Here is a 23164-nt window from a genome sequence, read left to right as displayed (position 1 = left end):
CCTTCTTCCCAGCATCTTCATTTCTTCTTATCTCTACCTAGGATGTGCTTCACCCAGTTCTTCTCCCAAATCACTTTAAAGTTGGTATGCCATAAATATTATTGAAGTAAATGAATGAAGTGAAAGTGCAAGTCACTCAGGCGTGTCTGACTCTTTGCGACCCCATGGACTGTATGGAATTCATACAGTCAAATACATTTCAACTAAGTTAATGGAATTCTCTCCAGGCCAGAATACTGGAGTGGGTAGCCTTTCCCTTCTCCAGGGAATCTTCCCAACCCAGGGACTGAACCCAGGTCTCCCACATTGCTGGCAGATTCTTTACCAGGCTGAGCCACAAGGGAAGCCCAAGAATGCTAGAGTGGGTAGCTTATCTCTTCTCCAGTGGATCTTCCTGACTCAGGAATCAAACTGAGGTCTTCTGCATTGCAGGTGGATTCCTTACCAACTGAACTATGAGGAATAAATGAATCCAATTCCTAATTCATTCCTTCAGTTCAGTTCAGTTCAGTCACTCAGTCGTGTCCGACCCTTTGCGACCCCATGAATCGCAGCACGCCAGGCCTCCCTGTCCATCACCAACTCACAGAGTTCACTCAAACTCACGTCCATCGAGTCGGTGATGCCATCCAGCCATTTCATCCTCTGTCATCCCCTTCTCCTCCTGCCCCCAATCACTCTCAGCATCAGAGTCTTTTCCAATGAGTCAACTCTTGGCATCAGGTGGCCAAAGTATTGGAGTTTCAGCTTTAGCATCAGTCCTTCCAATGAACACCCAAGACCGATCTCCTTTAAAATGGACTGGTTGGATTTCCTTGCAGTCCAAGGGACTCCCAAGAGTCTTCTCCAATTCATTGCTTATCATCCTTCAATTTAAATATCAAGTCTTAAGAGAAAAATTTTCCCCCAATCATTTTAAGTAGAGGAACAGCTCTTTCTCATTGTTCTCTCACATCCCTCTTTATTTTCTTTCCACCACTCAGGGCAATGGTGATACATTGTTTCTTTTATTCTTGTGTGCTTATGGTGTATCTTTTCCATCAGAATTTAAGCTCCCTGAGGGCAGGGGCCATTTCTACCTTTTCAGTATTATATTTTCTGTGCTCACCGTGACACAATACCTAGCACCTAATGCGTCTGTAATAAACATTCATTGCATCAAATGAACAGATGAATGAATGCAAATTCTACTATATTTATCCCTTACCTAAAGTCCTTTCAAGGCTGTCCATAGCCTGTCAGGGAAATGCTAAACTGTGCATGATATGGAGATGTCATTTTTTAAAAACTGCAATGCAGTTGATTTATGATGTTGTGTTAGCTTCAGTGATTCAGTTATATATATAAATAACTGAATATTGTTTTTGACATTCTTTTCCCATATAGGTTATTGCAAAATACTGAGTATAGCACCTTGTGCTACACAGTAGGTACTTGTTTGTTACCTATTTTATAAATAGTAGTGTGAGCATGTTCATCCCAATCTCCTAATTTATCCCTCCCCTGCCTTTCTCCTTTGGTAACCATGAGTTTGTTTTCTATGTCTGTGGGTCTATTTCTCTTTCATGCATAAGTTTATTTGTATCATTATTTTTAGATTCCACATATAAAGAGCATCATATATTTACCTTTCTCTGTCTACTTCACTTAGCATGATAATCTCTAGGTCCATCCTAGAGATGCTGCAAATGGCATTATTTCCTTCATTTTTATGGCTGAGTAATATTCCATTTACCACATCTAGAGATGTCATCTTGATGTGGCTCCTCCTCTCCTATCTAGAGTTTTAACATTACTTGCATTTCCAATTAAAGCCATATTCTTTTTAGCGTCTGTTTTTCTGGATATGTTTGTCTGGAATGTCAGCCATTACCTCTCCTGTACATAATCTTCCTGGTTGTTTGTGTTTGTTTTTAAAATTCAGTTTAAGCATCCCTTCCCCTGGGAAGCCCTCTTGGATTGTTTTCTCCTGTCTCTCCTTCCCTGAACCTGCTAGTAATCCGAGCTTCCTTCTCTTGTGGCACATATCACACTCAAACAGGGTATTTTCCCACTTTGGGGGGATGTGTCTTGAGGGCCAGGATTGTTTCTTACTACTCTTGGCTCTTTGTTGCCCCTGTACATAGTAGATATTCAATAAGAGCTTGTGAATAAATATTTGTGAATGGCTGACATTCCTCCTCCATGTATAGGAGCATACAAGGTATCATTACTAAGGGCAGATCCTACTTAACCCATTCATGACCAGGTAGTAGTAAGTCAAGTACCATTTCAGATGGGGCACACATGTATACCTGTGGCAGATTCATTTCGATATTTGGCAAAACCAATACAATATTGTAAAGTTTAAAAATAAAATAAAATTTAAAAAAAAAAACTGGAAAAAAAATAAAACGTCCCGAAACCCTGGCTTAAATTCATCTTTCAAGTTGCCAAAGCTTTTGACTTTGCAAACCAGTATCACTTAAGGTCATCCTCTCCAGAAAGGTTGCATATACCTTGGGCAACCATCAGGCTATGCATTTTGTCCTTGCAATAAAAATGAAAACTGTGACTTGCATAGAGAGCTGTCTGCTTTTGACAATGGAATTGGCCACTGAGATGGCATAAGTGCACGGCACATTCAAGCTGAAGTCTGACCATCATGTCAAGTCTTGAAACTTTAAACATTTCAGGTAAATGAAGAATAGATGAAGGGTTCTGCATGCCTGATTTGTCAGTGTGGCTAGGGGCTGACTTGTAGGTGGTCCAGTGGTTAGGAATCTGCCTGCCAGTGCAGGGCCATGGGTTCAGTGCCTGGTCTGGGAGGCTGTCACATGCCACAGGGCAGCTAAGCCCATGCGCCTCAACTACTGAGCTGCACTGCCTAGAGCCCGTGCTCCACGACAAGAGAAGCCGCCGCAGTGAGAGGCCTCTGCACCCCAACTAGAGAGCAGCCATTTGCCGCGCAAATAGAGAAAAGCCTGCGTGTAGCAACGAAGACACACCCTGGTCAAAAATATAAATTTCTTAATTAAAAAAGAAAAAAAAAAAAAGACTCCTCAGGGCCTTAGAAGTCTCTGGAGGACAAAGCTTGCCTCTTGAGTAGGGACGGTGGAGCTACAGTTACCTCAAGTCCAGCCAGAGTGAGCCCACCGGCAATCTCTCTCTGCCTTTGTACAATTCTTGGTGTTCCTTTTCTTCTACCTTGGAAAGTGAGGGCAGAATCAAGGCGATTTGCAGCAGAGCCAAGTTTAATCTGTTGGTGGTTTGGTCACTCAATTGTGTCTCTTTTGTGACCCCGTGGACTGTAGCCCGCCAGGCTCCTCTGTCCATGGCATTTCCCAGGCAAGAATACTGCAGCGGGTTGCATTTTCTCCTCCAGGGGATCTTCCCAATCCAGGGATTGAACCTGCATCTCCTGCATTGCAGGCTGATTCCTTACCACTGAGCCACCAGGGAAGCCCCAAGCTTATCCTAGAAAAATATTAAAAATAATAAACATTGCACCTTAAATTTATCTACTTGTCTAATGTTTTATAACTGTAGGATGTTCTCATTTATGGAAAATAACTGTCAGCATGATGGAAAATTTGAAACTGTGTATTTGGAAGTGAAAATGTTTTGGAAAGCAATGTTTCTCAAAATCCTTCCAAAAAATAACCCAGGATTTTTGGTTGTTGAATATAGAAGTTCCCAGACCCCTGAAAGACATATCCAGAGGTGGAAACCCTCTGGGTACAGCCTGGGAATCTCCTTTTTTTTAAAGAGCTCCCTGGCGAGCCTTACACACACGCAAGTTTGAGAGGCTACCTTGGGGAACACGTGATTTTTTTCATTCAGAGGTAGCGAGGTCATGGAGGTAATATCAGGACAAGTGTCCCTGGGAATATGTAACCAGAAGGTTTGGGCAGAAGTGAAAAGGTAGGTTATTTTAGAGGGAAGGAGTGAAAGAAACTCAAGATCCTGCAACGAAAGGGCTAAAGTTTATATGGTAGGACTGAAGGCTTGACTACAAAGGGTGGCTTATTTTTCCCAGTGTAGGGATAGGGTGTGTGGGGACAATTACCATCATCAAAGGGTTGTTCCATGCGTCACTAAATAAAAAGTAGCTCAGGGACCACAATCGCCTATTATTAGAAACGTAATAGTCATATCTTATTTTAAAACCTGTTTTTAATCTTTTGCCACCTGTAAAACTAGACTAAACAGATCAAATGTTAAGGCTATCTAAAAATACCCTGAGCAGAAACATAATTAGGGTTCTAATCTAATTGGGATTATCATGAAGTAGGCTATGCAGACAAGGTACGAGAGATAAGCCTCTATCAGAGGCATTAAGTTCTAAGTGTTCATTAGATTTATGGGACCAAGCCATGTGTTTTTTGGACAGTATAGAAATCATGTGGAACAGGTTTCAAAACCCAAGTAATGATGGCAATTTATTTTCATTTAAAGAATATCCTAAGAGCCCTGGTTTCAAAAGACTTAGCAATGTGTTGTTTGAGGCTTTTGCTTCATGAGAAAACTTAGTGATGGGTTTGATGTTCTGTGAACTTTCAGATACCACTTCTGGACAAACCTCAGAGCAATTCTGATTCCCCTTCTCAAGGTTCTCATATCTGTGCCATATGGTATAGGACAGTGTGAAATATCTTGATCTGATTGCATCTCATAGAAGTTACCCCATGTGTGTTAGCTACTCAGTCATGTCCAGCTCTTTGAGACCCCATGCACTGTAGCCTGCCAGACTCCTCTGTCCATGGGATTCTCTAGGCAAGAATACTGGAGTAGGTTGCCATTACCTTCTCTAGGGCATATTCCTGACCCAGGGACCAGACCCAGGGATCAAACCAAGGTCTCCTGCATTACAGGCAGTTTCTTTACCATCTGAGCCACCAAGGAAGCCCAAGGTGATCTTTGGTGTTTATATATTAAATGATCATATCAAAAGTGGTCATTGGAAAAAAACCCCACACGCTCAAAATTAATGATTCAAAACAACTGAAATAATAGGGCTTCACTTAGAAACATCTTAAAATGAGAAGAAAAATGTTTAAGCCCCCCTATCTGGTTCTCTAATATAACATTTCATTCTGGAAATGAATTCTTAGGCAGATGATAAAAACCAGCTTCAGGAAAATTATCTTTTCTGTCTCCTCTAATCACCTGCTTGACTCACTGTTTCCTTGTGCTTAGAAAAGGTTATTAAAAGTTTTAGTTGAAAAGATGGAAGGATCGAGGGGAGACTCAATTCCAGTTGTCTGAAAGCCCAACTGGGGAGCTTGTTGGCCATGGAGGCGTCTGTGCTTTGGGGCCAGGAATGTGTTCTCCTTGGAAGGAATGAGTCTACCAAGCTCCTTATCGCAAAAATGTGTCTCAGAGATCTTATGCCTTCCTCACCCACAAACCAGCTCTTTTCTCATAAATTCATGTCACTACAGTTCTTCAAACAGGACCTTGAAGAACTTCTTCCCCCTGCAAAACTCATATTTATGAATTTGAAAATGATCAATAACACTTCTTTTCCATAGGAAATGTTTGTATTTGGTTTTTCAAAAGCTTTTTATTTAATATCGGAAGATAGCCAATTAACAGTGTCGTGATAGTTTCAGATGCATAGCAGAGGGACTCAGACATACATATATCCATACATGTATCCATTCTCCCCTAAACTCCCCTCCCATCCAGCCTGTCGCATAACACTGAGTGGAGTTTCGTGTGCTATGAGATAGGTCCTTGCTGGACCCTGGTAAGCGTAAGTTAATTCTATTAGTCTGTGAATCTGTTTCTATTTTGTATGTAAGTTCATGTATCAGAAATGCCTGTATTTGTTTTTGAACCCATGCAAGAACAGATAGTTTCTGCTGGCGAGTGGCATTTTCATTAACTCAGCTGTTTAACACACCCTTTGAAGTGTTCCATCAGACTCTTGAAGAAAGAACAAGACTGCCTGAGAGAACCAGCCTCAGCCTTTTTTGAATATGACACCCAAAGCACAAGCAATAAAAGCAAAATTCAACAAACGGGACTGTATCAAATGGAAAGCCTCCATAGAAAAGAAGAAACAATCATCAGAATGAAAAAGCAAACCACAGAATAGGAGAAAATAGTTGTGAATAATATACCTGATAGAGAATTAATATAAATATATAAAGAACTTCTGCAACTCAATGAAAAATCAAACTATGCAGTTAAAAAAGTGAGAAGGGAAACAAAATAGACATTTCTTCAAGGAAGATTTTCAAATGGCCAACAGGTACATGAAAAGATACTCGACATCACTAATGATCAGGGAAATGCAAATCATAACCTCAATGAGTTATCACCTCTCACTAACGTTAGAGCAGCTATCATCAAGAAGACAAGAGATAATAAGTTTTGGCAAGAGTGTGGAGAAAAGGGAACCCCAGTGCACTGTTGGTAGGAAGGTAAGTCAGGACAGCTACTTTGGGAAACAGCATGGAGTTTCTACAAAAAATTAAAATAGAACTACCATGCACGCACGCTAAGTTGTTTCAGTCGTGTCCGACTCTCTGCGACCCCATGGACTGTAGCCTGCCAGGCTCCTCTGTCCATGAGGATTCTCCAGGCAAGAATATTGGAGTAGGTTGTCATTTCCTTCTCCAAGGGATCTTCCGGACCCAGGGATCGAACCCATGTCTCCTGCATTGCAGGCAGATTCTTTACCACTGAGCCACTGGGAAAGCCAGAACTACAATGTGATCCAGAAATTTCACTTCCAGGTGTATATATCCAAAGGAAACGAAAACAGGATATTGAAAAGATACACGTACGGCCATGTTTATGGAAGCATTATCCACAATAACCAAGATATGGACACAACCTCAGTGTCAGTATTTACACAATGGAGTATTATTCAGTCATGAGAAAGAAGGAAAACCTGCCATTTGTGACAGCATGGATGGACCTGGAGGGCATAAAATGCTAGTAAGATAACTCAGATGGAGGAAAACAAATACTGTATCACTTATATGTGGAATCTAAAAAGCCAAACTGTTAGAAACAGAGAGTAGAATGGTGATTGCTAGGGGCTAGGTGTGGGGGTGTGTGGGGGAGGATAAGGGAACTCTTGGTCAAGGATAGGAACTTGCAGCTAGAAGATAAGTTCTGGAGAGCTAATGCACGACTATTATTATGGACAATACTGTATTCTATACTTCAAAGCTGCTAAGAAAATAGAACTTAAACGTTCTCACGATGAAATGAAATGATCATTATGCGATGTGATGGATGTGTTGGCTAACTCTGTCATGGTAATCATACTGCAAAATATACATGCTTGCTAAGTCGCTTCAGTTGTGTCCAACTCTTGGTGACCCTACGGACTGTAGCCTACCAGGCTCCTTTGTCCATGAGATTTTCTGGGCAAGAATACTAGAGTGAGTTGCCATGCCCTCCTCCAGGGGATCTTCCTGACCCAGGGATCGAACCTATGTCTCTTATGTCTCCTGCACTGGCAAACAGGTTCTTTACCACTAGCACCACGGATCAAATAAGCATGTGGACGTCTTAATGTTATATGTCAATTAAGGCCCCTCGAGAAGACAAAAAGAACAAGGAGGCTGAAGGGCAGATGTTGAAGAACTCCTCTTATTCAGTCATGAATTTTACACCAGCTACCTGGGTTGTCTGGTTCCCTTTGCTTCGTTAATCCTGGTTTTTCCATTCCTCAGTTTTCCTCATACACTTCTTTAAAATTGATACAAGATTTAATAGAGAATTATTTCCGTGAGTCTTTGAGAATAGGGGTAGCAGAGGGTATCAACATGAAATATTAAGAAGCATTAAGTTAACAAATTGAGCTGAATCTCCAAGGATAGAGACCTGAAGTCATAGAACAATGGTACTGAGAACTGAGAACAATGGTACCCAGCCTGGTGGGCTTCAGTCAGTCAGTCAGTTCAGTCGCTCAGTTGTCTCCAACTCTTTGCGACCCCATGAGTTGCAGCACACCAGGCCTCCCTGTCCATCACCAACTCCCGGAGTTCACTCAAACTCACGTCCATCTAGATGATATAAAAAGAATATTGTGTTTGCCAACTGATCATCTTCATTAAATATCCTGACATTTGCACTATCCCACTGCAAATCTTCAATAATCTTTACTCCCTCCCTTTTTCTCTTTATCTTTCTCTCTTACTTCTTTCCTCCCTGCTTTCCTTCTTTCTCTCTTTCCTTCACAAAATTATTTATTCTGCTCTTTGAATTTCTCTAAGTATCAACCAATGCTGGTTCTTGGAAAATGAATATCTAGTGTATTGCCTCTGTGGAGTGAGGAAGAGGGTTGAAATTAAAAGGCAGTGGCAGGGTGGGGAAGGTGGTGGGTAAAGAATGTCGGCTTCCCTGGTGGCTCAGTGGTAAAGAATCTGCCTGCAATGCAGGAGACTGGGGTTTGATCCCTGGTTGGGAAGATCCCCTGGACAAGGGAATGGCAACCCACTCCAATATTCTTGCCTGATGAATTCCATTCACAGTGGAGCCTGGCAGGTTACAGTCCTTGGAGTCACAAAGAGTTGGACACGATGGAGCGACTAACACACACAAAGAATGTCAACTTCTCTTTGCAGAGTTTTATTGCACAAAAAAAATTGAGGCAAATACTACAAAATGTTAGTATATTTTAAATTCAGTGTGTAAGTTACATGGGTGTTTGTTATATTAACTTTCCTATGATTCATTTTTAAAATTAGAGCATCTGGTGTGAAATTCTACAATTAGTTCATATGTTAATTACTTAATTAATTGATACAGCCACGAGTCACCAGGCACCTACAACATACTTGGATTTATGCTGAGAAATGTGATATGAAGACAGCATTCTACCCATTTACAATGTCTTATTATAGTGTGGACGTCCTGATTTAGGTTTTTCTGCAGTAAGAGATGATTTTTAATTGAGATTGGATGACAGGTCTGTTTATGAAGTGTTTAAAAATGGCCTGGCTAGTTACAACCTAATAAAGAGCAAATGCCTTTCCTATTTATCTCCTCTTCCTCCTCCACCCCATTTCCTTTCCAAGATCATTGCAACTGGTACTTCCTTTTTCCTAAAGTAACAAGTCTTCATAAAGTGCCTGAGTAGACACATTCAATCAAACAAGAGTTTTAAGTATTCTGCCAAATAAAAGACTTGGAAGATCTTAAACCAAAATCTAAGAATGGATGTCCTTTGTGCCAAAAGATCCTAGGTAAGCTTGCCTGTTGTTGGTACAATGTCTAAATTGAGTTAGCATAACCAACAAGTTGGAGGATGAGTTACAAGAATTTTTTTTTTCAACTACTGCCTTCATTTATGATAGTTTCTTAAATAAGAGCTAAACTCCTTAAATCAAATATTACAAAGGGTGTTGCCAATGTCAATTGGCCCATACAGTGAGTCTGAAATTGAAAGTACAATTCTGAGTGCCACGCATACTTGTTCATGTTCATCATACTTCTGAATGGTTAAGGACTTACCTGAACAAGGGTGTTTACCAACTAAGATTTAGATAACTTACCAATTATAAGCGATGAAAGGATGCTCACTCAGACAGCCAATGAGCATTGCCTTCATGTTATTAAATAGGTCCTAACCAGTGTTCCTAGCCCAAAGAAACTTCAGCTAATTCCTGACAAAATGGTGGCTCAGATGGTAAAGAATCTGCCTGCAATGTGGGAGACCTGGGTTTTATCCCTGAGTTGGGAAGATTCCCTGGAAGAGGGCATGGCAAACCACTCCAGTGTTCTTGCCTGGAGAATCCCCATGGACAGAGGAGCCTAGTGGGCTACAATCCGTGGGGTCACAAAGAGTCAGACACGAGTGAGTGACTAAGCACAGCATAACCATGAAAGGGTTCTCCACTGAAAGCATATAATTCCTTCTGTATTCAGGCTCATATGTTCATTGCTTTCATGGTGAAGACAAGGAAAGCAATAACCTACGAGACATAAAGGATTGAAAGCAACAGACCTCTTGAGCTTTGAGCCATTCTTTTGAATTCATTAATAAGAATGGCTTTGTGCATGTGTTGCTGCAATTATGATTATGGATAAGTGAATCAGTCAGTTCAGTCATTCAGTCAAGTTCAATTCTTTGTGAGCCCATGGACCACAGCATGCCAGGCTTCCCTGTCCATCACCAACCCCCAGAGCCTACTGAAACTCATGTCCATTGTGTTGGTGATGCCATCCAACCATCTCATCCTCTGTCATCCCCTTCTCCTCCTACCTTCAATCTTTCCCAGCATCAGGATCTTTTCCAATGAGTTGATTTTTCACATCAGGTGGCCAAAAAATTGGAGTTTCAGCTTCAGCATCAGTCCTTCCAATGCATATTCAGGACTGATTTCCTTTAGGATGGACTGGTTTGATCTCCTCGCAGTCCAAGGGACTCTGAAGAGTCTTCTCCAACACTACAGTTCAAAAGCATCCATTCTTTGGCACTCAGCTTTCTTTATAGTCGAACTCTCATATCCATACATGATTACTGTAAAAACCATAGCTTTGACTAGATAATAGATAAGTGAATACATTAGTAATTTAGTTCCTCTTTTGTTCTTTAAATATTGTTTCAAAGTGTGTCTCATTTTTCAATATATCAACTGATCTGGTCACAAGTGATGGGAACAAAATATTCTCTTCATAATCTATTCTGTAACCTTGAGCAGCAACATGGTAAAGAAAAACTGAACAATGAGAATGAGTGTCTCAAACCTGGATGAATTCAGTGCTACTTAGCTTTTTGCAGTTATTTCTTTCCTGTGAAGAACATGTAAGATGGGGAGTTTGATAGATAAAATAACAGTTTAACTGCCCTTCCCAATGCATTTAGTATCTGAACATGAAAAGGGAATGAGCATTAAGTGGAGCCCATTTTTGTGGACTTAATGAGCATTAAGTGGAGTCCATATTTGTCCATTTCAATCCAAGTCAATGATCTACTCTCCAGCAAGATGCAGCTGGAATTCTGGGACACAGGACACCTTGTCTGATATCTAGTTTGGCGCATCTTTATTAAAGTACTTTCTTACTCTCCTCTTTAATCATTATTAGGAGGAGCAACAGGTAGTTTTCGCCCAGATTCCTATTTTGAAACTTTTCTTCTTATCTTAGCAAGTTTCTATCCCAAGTTGGGGGGTCCATGCCTCTGAAAAGCCCTATTCCTACAAAGTCTCATGCAACGGCCTCAGAGGCAGTTTGTGCTTGCAAATGACAAGACACAAGTGGGGAGAATTGGCAACTACACAAAAAAGATACGAAATAGTCTCCACCTACCAGTCAGATGCTGTCCATCAGAGTGGAAAACAATGGAGGGAATGAAGATCACTCAGTTGTATAGGATCCATTTCGAACAATCTCTAATCAATTCAGGGACACCTCCTCTCCACCCCCCTCTCCTCTCCATCATCTGTCTGCCTTTGTGTAGTTCTAAGAGCAGCATTAAGAATTTTGACAAGGGTGTCATTTTAATCTGAATGTCTCAAAATGATAGGGGAGGAAAAAAATTCTCCTTTTTTTTTTTTTTGCCTTCAACTCCAAAATAAAATAATCTGGGAAGGAGAACAAAAAAGTTTCCCGATGAGATCTACTTTTGGTGTCTAGGATGACCCTGAGGATGGAGATACTTTGGGGATAGAAGTGAGGGTGTGACATTTGTCATCACTCTTTAGGAAAGGATTAGTCAGGCCAGCCCAACAGTGGCTGATTTCTGCCCACTTACAAGGACTTATAAGAAGAAAGAACTTAGAATTTGTAGTGAGGAGTTTGGCTTCAGGCTCTGTGCCGTATTAACTGTGTGACCTTTCACATCTCTTTCATGTCTTGGAGCCTGATTTCTTCTTTGTAAAGAAATAATACCTAAATTAGGGTAGTGTGAATATTTAAATGAGGTGATATATATGAAAATACTTCTGGCATATTTACCCATGTTTACATGGGTAAATAATGATATTTGAAATAAAGACCCAGTGTAAAGTCTATGATAATGAAAACTTAATGTTGGGCACCATTAGGGTAAGAACTGATCTCTAGCTGAGGTAACGTGCACTGAGCCATACATACCCCCCCATATGCCCCAACTGGACCTGCACATTTCTTAAGCCAGGTCCACTTGAGCGTGAGTGGAAGGAGAAAAGACTTGGCATAATGGCCTTCATTCATCTCTTCCTTCGAGTGCTTTCCTCTCTGAGGTCTCCCACTCGCCCTCCATTGGCAATGACCTTCCACGAGAGTTACTTACAGATGACATGACCTCAGTTATCAGTATCTTTGTAACTCAGTTGATGTGTGTCTTGTCCCAAGATTTGTCGCTGTTTGCATTTGGTTGCTACAGCTCAAATCACATCTATAGGTTCTCTCCCTCTTGATTCTTCTTCCTCTCCTATTGCTGTATATTTATGAAAGAAATCGGGTGATTTCTCCTACATTCTGGATTTGCACCTCGTGTCCCTATGTTTCCAATCTTTTCCTCTATCTATTCTACTTTCTGTAAAGTGGAAGCTATACCCACAGGCTTATTGGATTCAGGTTGGATGTTTGGTTGAGAATATCTTAGAGATGCTGTGGTGGGTTTTCCACTGCCTTTTCAAGAGTCATGTATTCTATGGTTCTTTCTCTTTTTGGTCACAACACTGTCACTGGTAAGTGCTTGTGAGACTCGTTATTTCAAGAGGCTTTGCTAATATTCCAATTCCATCACTTTTTACTATATTGGTTGGGATGCTTTTATAAGTAGAAACAACACTCATCAAGCATTTGATTACCCTCAGACATAACACAAGCAGGAAAGACAATATAAATATTTGCTTTTTACTTCACCAGCCTTCAGAATGATGAAGTGATTCCCAAGCATTCTTGGTGGCCTATGATGCTGTTGTGGTTTCTATTTTTTAGTGTAATAATGAATGTGTAGATTTTGACATATTTAACATGTTTCAATGCATTATGGTTAGTCTCTTTTTTAACATTTAAATGATCTCAACTTTGGTAGTAGAACTGCCTACGAGTTGGCTACTAGATCCATTTAACATGACTCCAGTAAACTTGAATAATGCTTTTCAGAAGCTTCTTGCTTAGCTTCTTAAACTCCCAGATTTAGGTAATTATCTTCAAGGGAAAACTATCCATATGCTAAGCTTAGTTCTCTGACTCACTCTTCTCACCAGGATCTTAATCTATCAAGTCTCTAATTTTGATTTTTCATCCTCATGTGATTGCCACAGCCTCTGCTGGTTTCTCTTTTTCTGTGGTGGCCGCTGCCTGGGGAAAGCTCAGGTTCTCTTCTTATACCCAGAATCAGCAACTGTTCCCAGGGCGAAAGTAGACAACAACTCTGAGTTCATTTTCCAACGACCTCTTTTCCAGAATCTTGACACTCTTAGCTCTGTTTCGGCAGCTCTCAGGTGATATATGAAATAGGTGATCAGTGCAGGTTCGATGCACGAAGCCGGTGCTCTGGGACAACCCAGAGGGATAGTGTGGGGAGGGAGGTGGGAGGGGGCTCAAGATGGGGGTGGACACATGTACACCTGCGGCTGATTCACACTGATGTATGGCAAAAACCATCACAATATTGCAATCATTTTCCAATTAAAATAAATTAATTGTTTAAAAAGAGTTACTGTGTAGCTGCAAACTACTTATCAACCCGGGCTTCCCAGGTGGCTCAGTGGTAAAGAATCCACCTGCAGGAGACATGGGCTTGATCCCTGATCCGGGAAGATCCCAGCTGCCGTGGAGCAACTAAGCCCCTGTGCCACAAGTATTCCTATGCTCTGGAGCCCATGAGCCGCTACTACTGAACTCAAGTGCCTAGAACCCGTGCCCTGCAACAAGAGACGACATGGCCCTGAGACACCCATGTGCGGCAAAGAAGAGCAGCTGCAACTAGAGAGAAGCCTGTGTAGTGAGGAAGACCCAGCACAACCAAATATATATATATATATATATATAAAGAAATAAAATTATAAAGAAAAGAAGAAGAAAAGCTCTGAGCTCAAAGCTTGATGTATTCACCAACTCGAACAACCTAGTAGAGAGGATTTCTGCTTTTTTTACCTTCTTTTCTCCTCTCCTGAAATTTCAAAGTGTCATTACCTATTCATAATGGAATGCTCAGAGCAAGTCAAATTTCTAATGAATAATATATTTTAGAAGGGAGCAAAGAGATCATACATTTTCTAGGCAAGATGAATATTCTGAGGAAACACTAAGTTGCTCTCATGGATTAGAGAAATATAAGTGTCCTTTTAAAAATTATTTTATGTGTGACAACTAAATGTAATGAAGTATCCTGAGATACTTGGAAACTTGAAATGGGGGGGAAAAAACCCAGCAGGTAAAACAAAGGCAATCTGAATAAAAAATTGATTTTAGTTAATAATAACATATCAATTTCAGTTCATTAGTTTAACAAATGCATCATCCTAATGTACAGCATCACTGACTCGATGGACATGAAACTCCAGGAGATGTGAAGGACAGGGAAGCCTGGTATGCTGCAGTCCATGGGGTCACAAAGAGCTGGACACAACTGAGCAACTAACAACAATAAGGTAAGATATTAATAACAGGGAAAACTGGATACAGTGTTTGTGGGAACCTTCTGCAGTGTCTTCACAACTTTTCGGTAGATCTAAAATTATTCTGAAATATAAAGTTTATTTTAAAAAATGATTTCATATAGAAAGAAGGTGTTGAAAAGCAAAGGGAGGTGAGACAATAAAAGGTTACATTTATGACTCAAGTTATAAAACAAAATAGAAACATTAAAATTCCATGCAGATTTGCAGAAATGATGTCAGCAAACCATTTTTATCTAGAAATAACAATAGCAGAATGAAGCATTTCAAGTGAAGAAAACAATGCTGCAGAGCCCAGCATCACCAAGTTCTTGCTCACGTACAAATAACCCTGAGAAACTTTCTGTGAATGAAGATGTATATAATTCCTAGTTTTTAAAGAGCTATGGGCAGGGAGCCAAAATATATTCTTGGACTCTATTCTTTCAGTATCCTAAAATTAACCTATTGGAATGATATACTCAGCTGTTTGGAACTGGAAATCTAACTCTAAAAGCAACCATTTTATTTGAGGTTTTTTGAAATGAAGCATTTGTTTTTCTGTGTGTTTTTTTTTTTTTACTGTTTTTTTATTTTTTAAAAGTGTCAAATACACACAAAAGTATATAGAACAGAATAATAACCCCCTATGTGCCCATTACCCAGTTTAATCAGTGGTAGAGACTCACTAAACTTGTTTCAACTCTTCCTCTCCCCTCTCATTTTTTCCCTAGAATGATATAAAGCAATTCTCAGATAACAGAGTCATTTGCTTTTTCAATACACTGACATTTTAGGTATTCTTCTATAAACATTTATGAAGCCCTTTTTAAAATTTTTGAATTTTATATTGGAGTATAGTCGATTAACAATGTTTTATTAGTTTCAAGTGTATAGTAAGTGATTCAGTTATACATATATATGTAACTAATACAACATTGTTAATCAACTATGCTGCTGCTGCTAAGTCGCTTCAGTCATGTCCGACTCCGTGCGACCCCATAGATGGCAGCCCACCAGGCTCCCCCGTCGCTGGGATTCTCCAGGCAAGAACACTGGAGTGGGTTGCCATTTCCTTCTCCAATGCATGAAAGTGAAAAGTGAAAGTGCAGTTGCTCAGTTGTGTCCAACTCTTATACTTCAATATAAAATAAAATTTTTGTAAAGTAGGTTCTCCATAAATGTTTACAAAATAACACCTAAAATATTGGTGTATTGAAAAAGCAAATGACTCTGCTATCTGAGAGTGGTTTCATATTATCGTAGGCTGGAGTTCCACGGACAGAGGAGCTGTGGGCTGTAGCCCGTGATGTCACAAAGAGCTAGACATGGTTGAGTGACTAACACTTTCATTCTTTCCCAAGTTCTTTTCTTATTTATTGCAGAGTATCAAGCAGAGTTCCCTGTACTATGTAGTAGGTCCTTGTTGGTTACTTATTTTGAATATAGCATTGTGTACTTGTCAGTTCCAAACTCCCTGATCTATCCCTTCTCCCCACCTTTCCCCACTGGTAACTACAAAATTGTTCTCTAAGTCTGAAACCCCTACTTTTGAGGCAACTAATTTAGGAGGTGAACATAGAGATGAGTGACAGACGGATCTTGCTGGAAAGGAGGAGCTTAGTTTAATACGAAAACGAAGACATAACCGTAATATCCCCCAGTGCACAATAGAAAGGGGTAAATGCTGTGATCAAGGCCTAGAAAGCATGCTGTGGGGTCTCAGAGTAGGCGAGGAGAACTTCAGCTGGGAGGGTTAAGAGGAACCTTGTAACAGACACTGCATCCCAGTCGGACCACAACTGATGACCAGAGTTACACTCGCAGTAGGGTGAAGGGTGAGGGAGACCGGCCACAGCTCCCAGCCCGCGGTGCACTGTGCCCCTTCTTCCCCGCCCCCCACACACACCACTTTCTTCTTCAGATACACACGCAGGGCAGGGGCATCCCAGAAGGAAGTCATTTGTCCCTAAAAGAAAACGGATCCACCCTAGTGGACCAAATATTAGAAGCAACTTCAGCCTGATTTTTGATAAAACAGAACCTAAAGAAAGTTTTCTCTGACCCTGACAGAATGGGGACTCTGAAAAAAATTAAATCACCATTTAAAAATGGAGAGAATTCTAGTTCTGAGCTTGAGATACACACCTGCTGTGAGTATTTGAAGATGTTGGCGTGAGACTACATAATTATAGAATTACGTTTGGGCTTGGAGGCAGCAGAAATGTCAAAGAACAAAAGAGCCCAGTGACAGAGCAAACCTGAGAATTGAGGAGAGCCGCAGCTTCAGCTTCTCCGTGATGCAGGTGTCAAGGGAAAGAAGGCAGTGATTGTCATAACAACTCGGTTTTTCTCAGTGAAAGGGAAGCAGGATTACCTGTGGACCATGGGACTCGAATTGAATTGGGAGCAAAGGAATTAGCCAGTGATGGTGACAGCAGAGGTGTTCTATTCACTCTTGAGGCTCTTCCCTATAGTTTCCAGCCAACTAGCAATGATGTGAGACATTGTGGCTACTTTAGGCCCATGGTATGTGACCATGACTAGAGATCTCTTCAAGAAAATTAGAGATACCAAGGGAACATTTCATGCAAAGATGGGCACAATAAAGGACAGAAATGGTATGGACCTAACAGAAGCAGAAGATATTAAGAAGAGGTGGCAAGTTCTTCTGTATAGAACTATACAAATAAGATCTTCATGACCCAGATAGGTTGGTGTGATCACCAACCTAAAGCCAGACATCCTGGAATGCAAAGTCAAGTGAGACTTAGGGAGCATCACTATGAACAAAGCTAGTGGAGGTGATGGAATTCCAGTTGAGCTATTTCAAATCCTAAAAGATGATGATCTGAAAGTGCTGCACTCAATATGCCAACAAATTTGGGAAAACTCAGCAGTGGCCACAGGGCTGGAAAAGGTCAGTTTTCATTCTAATCCCAAAGAAAGGCAATGCCAAAGAATGCTCACACTACCGCACAACTGTACTCATCTCACACGCTAGTAAAGTAATGCTCAAAATTCTCCAAGGCAGGCTTCAGCAATGAATTTCTAGATGTTAAAGCTGGTTTTAGAAAAGGCAGAGGAACCAGAGATCAAATTGCCAACATCCGTTGGATCATGGAAAAAGCAAGAGAGTTCCAGAAAAACATCTACTTCTGCTTTATTAACTATGCCAAAGCCTTTGACTGTGTGGACCACAGCAAACTGTGGAAAATTTTGAAAGAGATGGGAATACCAGACCACCTGACTTGCCTCTTGAGAAATTTGTATGCAGGTCAGGAAGCAACAGTTAGAACTGGGCATGGAACAACAGACTGGTTCCAAATAGGAAAAGAAGTACGTTAAGGCTGTATATTGTCACTCTGCTTATTTAACTTATATGCAAAGTACATCATGAGAAATACTGGGCTGAAGGAAGCACAAGCTGGAATCAAGATTGCTGGGAGAAATACCAATAAACTTAGATATGCAGATGACACCACCTTTATGGCAGAAAGCGAAGAACAAAAGAGCCTCTTGATGAAAGTGAAAGAGGAGAGTGAAAAAGTTGGCTTGAGGTTCAACATTCAGAAAACTAAGATCATGGCCCCATGATGGTCCCCACACTTCATGGCAAATAGATGGGGAAACAGTGGAAACAGTAACAGACTTTATTTTGGGGGGCTCCAAAATCACTGTGGATGATGACCATAGCCATGAAATTAAAAGACGCTTGCTCCTTGGAAGAAATGTTATGACCAACCTAGACAGCATATTAAAAAGCAGAGACATTACTTTGCCAACAAAGGTCCATCTAGTCAAAGCTATGGTTTTTCCAGTGGTCATGTATGGATGTGAGGGTTGGACTACAAAGAAAGCTGAGTGCCGAAGAATTGATGCTTTTGAACTGTGGTGTTGGAGAACTCTTGAGAGTCCCTTGGACTGCAAGAAGATCCAACCAGTCCATCCTAAAGGAGATCAGTCCTGAATATTCATTGGAAGGACTGATGCTGAAGCTGAAACTCCAATACTTTGGCCACCTGATGTGAAGAACTGACTCCTTGGAAAAGACCCTGATGCTGGGAAAGATTGAAGGTGGGAGGAAAAGGGGATGACAGAGGATGAGATGGTTGAATGGCATCACCGACTCAATGGACATGAGTTTGGGTGAACTCCAGGAGTTGGTGCTGGACAGGGAGGCCTGGCGAGCTGCAATCCATGGGGTCGCAAAGAGTCAGACATGACTGAGCGACTGAACTGAACTGAACTGAAGTGACCATAAATGCCTGTGTCCCTTCCATGATGAGACACTGGGGAACCAGGGTGCTGCCTTCATTCAGTCTTCTCTTCTTTGTCCACAGCAACCCTGGGAGCCACATTGTGTGGCTCAAGCAGCATCCCAAGATGAAGAAAGTTGGATCACTAAATACTATACGGAGGAGGCCAGCCAATAGGCTGTGGCCATGACTCAACGGAGGCGTGGCCTTTGCTGCTGACGTCTAGAGGCTTATTTGCTAGTGCAGTCCAGCGTTAACACCCTCTCTAGAGCCATGCTTACTGTCCCACTGAAGTTAGGTTACATGTGTGGCCAGGCTCACCTTGGAAGCACCTGTAAGGTTTCCTCTTTTGAGTCTGTTGGATCCCAGTAACTAGATGAAACTCTAAAAGCAGAAACCATATCTCACATGCCCCTCAGAGAACCCCACAGAGTGTTTTACAAAGATTCACAGAATGTGAAAATAAATGGAAGAAAACCTCAGGGAGTGACCTTTTGGAATTCTCACGCTTCATAAGAAGAAAGGCAGAAATCTCAGATGTTTCCATTGGAAAAATAAGGCGGTGGTCTAAAAAGACAACTCTGGGAAGAGTGAATTTTCAGAGTCATCTTATTCATTGTGTACAATAACACTGAGACGATTGTGTAGACAGCATTCTTATAAGCAAAGCTTCGGTTTAAGTCTCAGATCAGGGGCCAGGACACAAACTCGGACACCATGCTGACTTAGAAATTATCCTTACTTCTCAACTGTTCCCGCAAATATTTTGGTCAATGATACAGTTTCAAAGCAAGTGTGGATGTGAGTGCTAGATACGGTATAGTCTCAGAGGAAGGTTTCAAAAACAACAAGATCATTGTAGAATCAAGACGTTGTAGAGATAATCTGCGGGTATCATAAAACTTTGTACCTGGGGACAAAAGACAGCTCCTGCCAGCAGCACTAAGTGTTAGGTCAGTAGGTTTCCATCTTGAGCGCCTACAAAACTCAGTAGACAGAACACAGTGGAAATATAAGTAACAGCCTGAAAATCATGATAGAGAGTAGAATTTCATAATGCTTTGATAGACACAGCAGTTGAGTACTTCAAAGAGTGAACTTGAATAAACCCACAGTTTCTTATTATAGAAGATAATTATGACTCACATTTATAAAGCATTTTGTAGTAGAAAGCACTTTGTGTTATTTATTTCTTACAATAAATGTCTGGGGAAGGTAATGGTATTAGTTCTCTTTAAAATATTATATACAATTCACTTTACCCAATATTATTATGAGCTTCCCTGGTGGCTCGGATGGTAAAGAATCCCCTGGCAATGCAGGGGACCTGGGTTCGATCCCTGGATTGGGAAAATCCCCTGGAGAAGGGAATGGCTACCCGGTCCTGTATTCTTGCATGGAAAATTCCATGGACAGAGGAGCCTGGCGGGTTAAAGTCCATGGGGTCATAAAGAGTCAGACACGACTGAACTACTGAGCACATGCTCACACAGACACATATTTGCAAGACATTAAAAAAAGTTTATTGTACTTGATTTACAATGTTGTGTTACTTTCTGGTGTACGGCAAAGTGAATCAGTTATACATATATCCACTCTTTTTTCAGTTCAATTCAGTCGCTCAATCATGTCCGACTCTTTGTGACCCCATGGACTGCAGCACACCAGGCTTCCCTGTCCATCAACAACTCCTGGAACTTACTCAAACTCATGTCCACTGAGTCGGTGATGTCATCCAATCATCTCATCCTCTGTTGTCCCCTTCTCCTCCCACCTTCAATCTTTCCCAGCATCAAGGTCTTTTCCAAGATTCTTCACATCAGGTGGCCAAAGTATTGGAGTTTCAGCTTCAGCATCAGTCCTTCCAATGAACATTCAGGACTGATTTCCTTTAGGATGGACTGGTTGGATCTCCTTGTAGTCCAAGGGACTCTCAAGAGTCTTCCTCAATACCACAGTTCAAAAGCATCAATTCTTCGGCGCTCAGCTTTCTTTATAGTCCAACTTTCACATCCATACATGACTACTGGAAAAACCATAGCTTTGACTAGACAGACCTTTGTTGGGAAAGTAATGGCTCTGTTTTTTAATATGCTTTATAAGTTGGTCATAGCTTTTCTTCCAAGGACCAAGCATCTTTTAATTTCATGGCTGCAGTGATTTTGGAGCCCCCCAAAATAATGTCTCTTACTGTTTCCATTGTTTCCCCATCTATTTGCCATGAAGTGATGGGATCGGATGCCATGATCTTAGTTTTCTGAATGTTGAGTTTTAAGCCAACTTTTTCACTCTCCTCTTTTACTTTCATCAGAAGGCTCTTTATAGGCCATTACAGAGTACTGAGTAGAGTTCCCTGTGCTATACAGTAGGTCCTTAATAGCTATCTGTTTTATATATGGTAGGGTGTATATGTCAATCTCAATCTCCCAATTTATCCTTCCACCTGTTATCCTCTGGTAACCATAAATTTGTTTTCTACATCTTCAACTCTATTTCTGTTTTGTAGATAAGTTCATTCATACCTTATTGTTTGGATTCCACACAATGGGACCTAATTAAACTTAAGCGTTTTAGCACAGTAAAGGAAACCATAAGCAAAATGAAAAGACAAATCTCAGAATGGGACAAAATGTTTGCAAATGAAGCAACCAACGAATGTTTAACCTCTAAAATATATAAACAGCTCATGCAGTTCAATATAAATAAAAAGTGAAGTTGCTCAGTTGTGTCAGACTCTTCTCGACCCCATAGACTGTAGCCTACCAGGCTCCTCCATCCATGGGATTTTCCAGGCAAGAGTACTGCAGTGGGTTAACCTTTTCCTTCTCCAGAGGATCTTCCCGACCTAGGGATCGAACCCGGGTGTCCCACATTGTAGGCAGACGCTTTACCATCTAAGCCACCAGGGAAGCCTTAATAAAACAAACAGGTCTATCAAAACATGGGTGGAAGATCTTATAGACATTTCTCCAAAGAAGGCATACAGGTGGCTAAAATGCACATGAAAAGATACTCAACATCACTAATTAATAGAGAAATGTTAATCAAAGCTACAATGAGATATCAGCTCACACCGATCAGATTCAGTCAGTTCAGTTGCTCAGTTGTGTCCAACTCTTTGTGACCCCATGAACTGCAGCACGCCAGGCTTCCCTGTCCATCAGCAACTCCAAGAACTTACTCAAACTCATGTCCATTGAGTCAGTGATGCCATCCAACCATCTCATCCTCTGTTGTCCCCTTCTCTTCCCACCTTCAATCTTTCCCAGCATCAGGGTCTTTTCAAACTAGTCAGTTCTTTGCATCAGGTGGCCAAAGTATTGGAGTTTCAGCTTCAACATCAGTCCTTCCAATGGATATTCAGGACTGATTTTCTTTAGGATGGACTGGTTGGATTTCCTTGCTGTCCAAGGGACCCTCAAGAGTCTTCTCCAACACTATAGCTCAAAATCATCAATTCTTCAGCTCTCAGCTTTCTTTATAGTTCAACTCTCACAACCATACATGACTACTGGAAAAACCATAGCTTTGACTAGGCAGACCTTTGTTGGCCAAGTAATGTCTCTGCTTTTTAATATGCTGTCTAAGTTGGTCATAACTTTTCTTCCAAGTAGCAAGCGTCTTTTAATTTCATGGCTGTGGTCACCACCCACAGTGATTTTGGAGCCCCCCAAAATAAAGTCTGTCACTGCTTCCACTGTCTCCCCGTCTATTTGCCATGAAGTGATGGGACCAGATGCCCTGATCTTAGTTTTCTGAATGTTGAGCCTCAAGTCAACTTTTTCACTCTCCTCTTTCACTTTCATCAAGAAGCTCTTTAGTTCTTCTTTGCTTTCTGCCATAAGTGTGTGTTATCTGCATATCTGAGGTTATTGATCAGACTGGCCATCATCAAAAAAATCTTTAAACAATAAATGTTGAATAGGGTGTGGAGAAAAGGGAACCCTCCCACACTGTTGGAAGGAATGTAAATTGGTACAGCCACTGTGGTTAACAGTACGAAGGTTCCTTAAAAAACTAAAAATAGGGCTACCATATAACTCAACAATCCCACTTCTGGGCATATATCCAGAAAAAAACCGTAATCTGAAAAGCTTTTTAAAGGTTCTCCCCTATGTCCATAGTAGCACTATTCACAATAGCCAGGACATGGAAGAAACTTAAATGTCCATCAACAGATGAATGGATAAGGAAGATGTGGTACATATGTATGATGGTATATTGCTGCTGCTGCTGCTGCTGCTGCTAAGTCGCTTCAGTCGTGTCCAACTCTGTGCAACCCCATAGATGGCTGCCCACCAGGCTCCCCCGTCCCTGGGATTCTCCAGGCAAGAACAGTGGAGTGGGTTGCCATTTCCTTCTCCA

This window comes from Bos javanicus, chromosome 12 (genome assembly GCF_032452875.1).
Source record: "Bos javanicus breed banteng chromosome 12, ARS-OSU_banteng_1.0, whole genome shotgun sequence".
In the NCBI taxonomy this organism is placed as follows: domain Eukaryota; kingdom Metazoa; phylum Chordata; class Mammalia; order Artiodactyla; family Bovidae; genus Bos; species Bos javanicus.
This window is presented reverse-complemented; position numbering follows the sequence as displayed.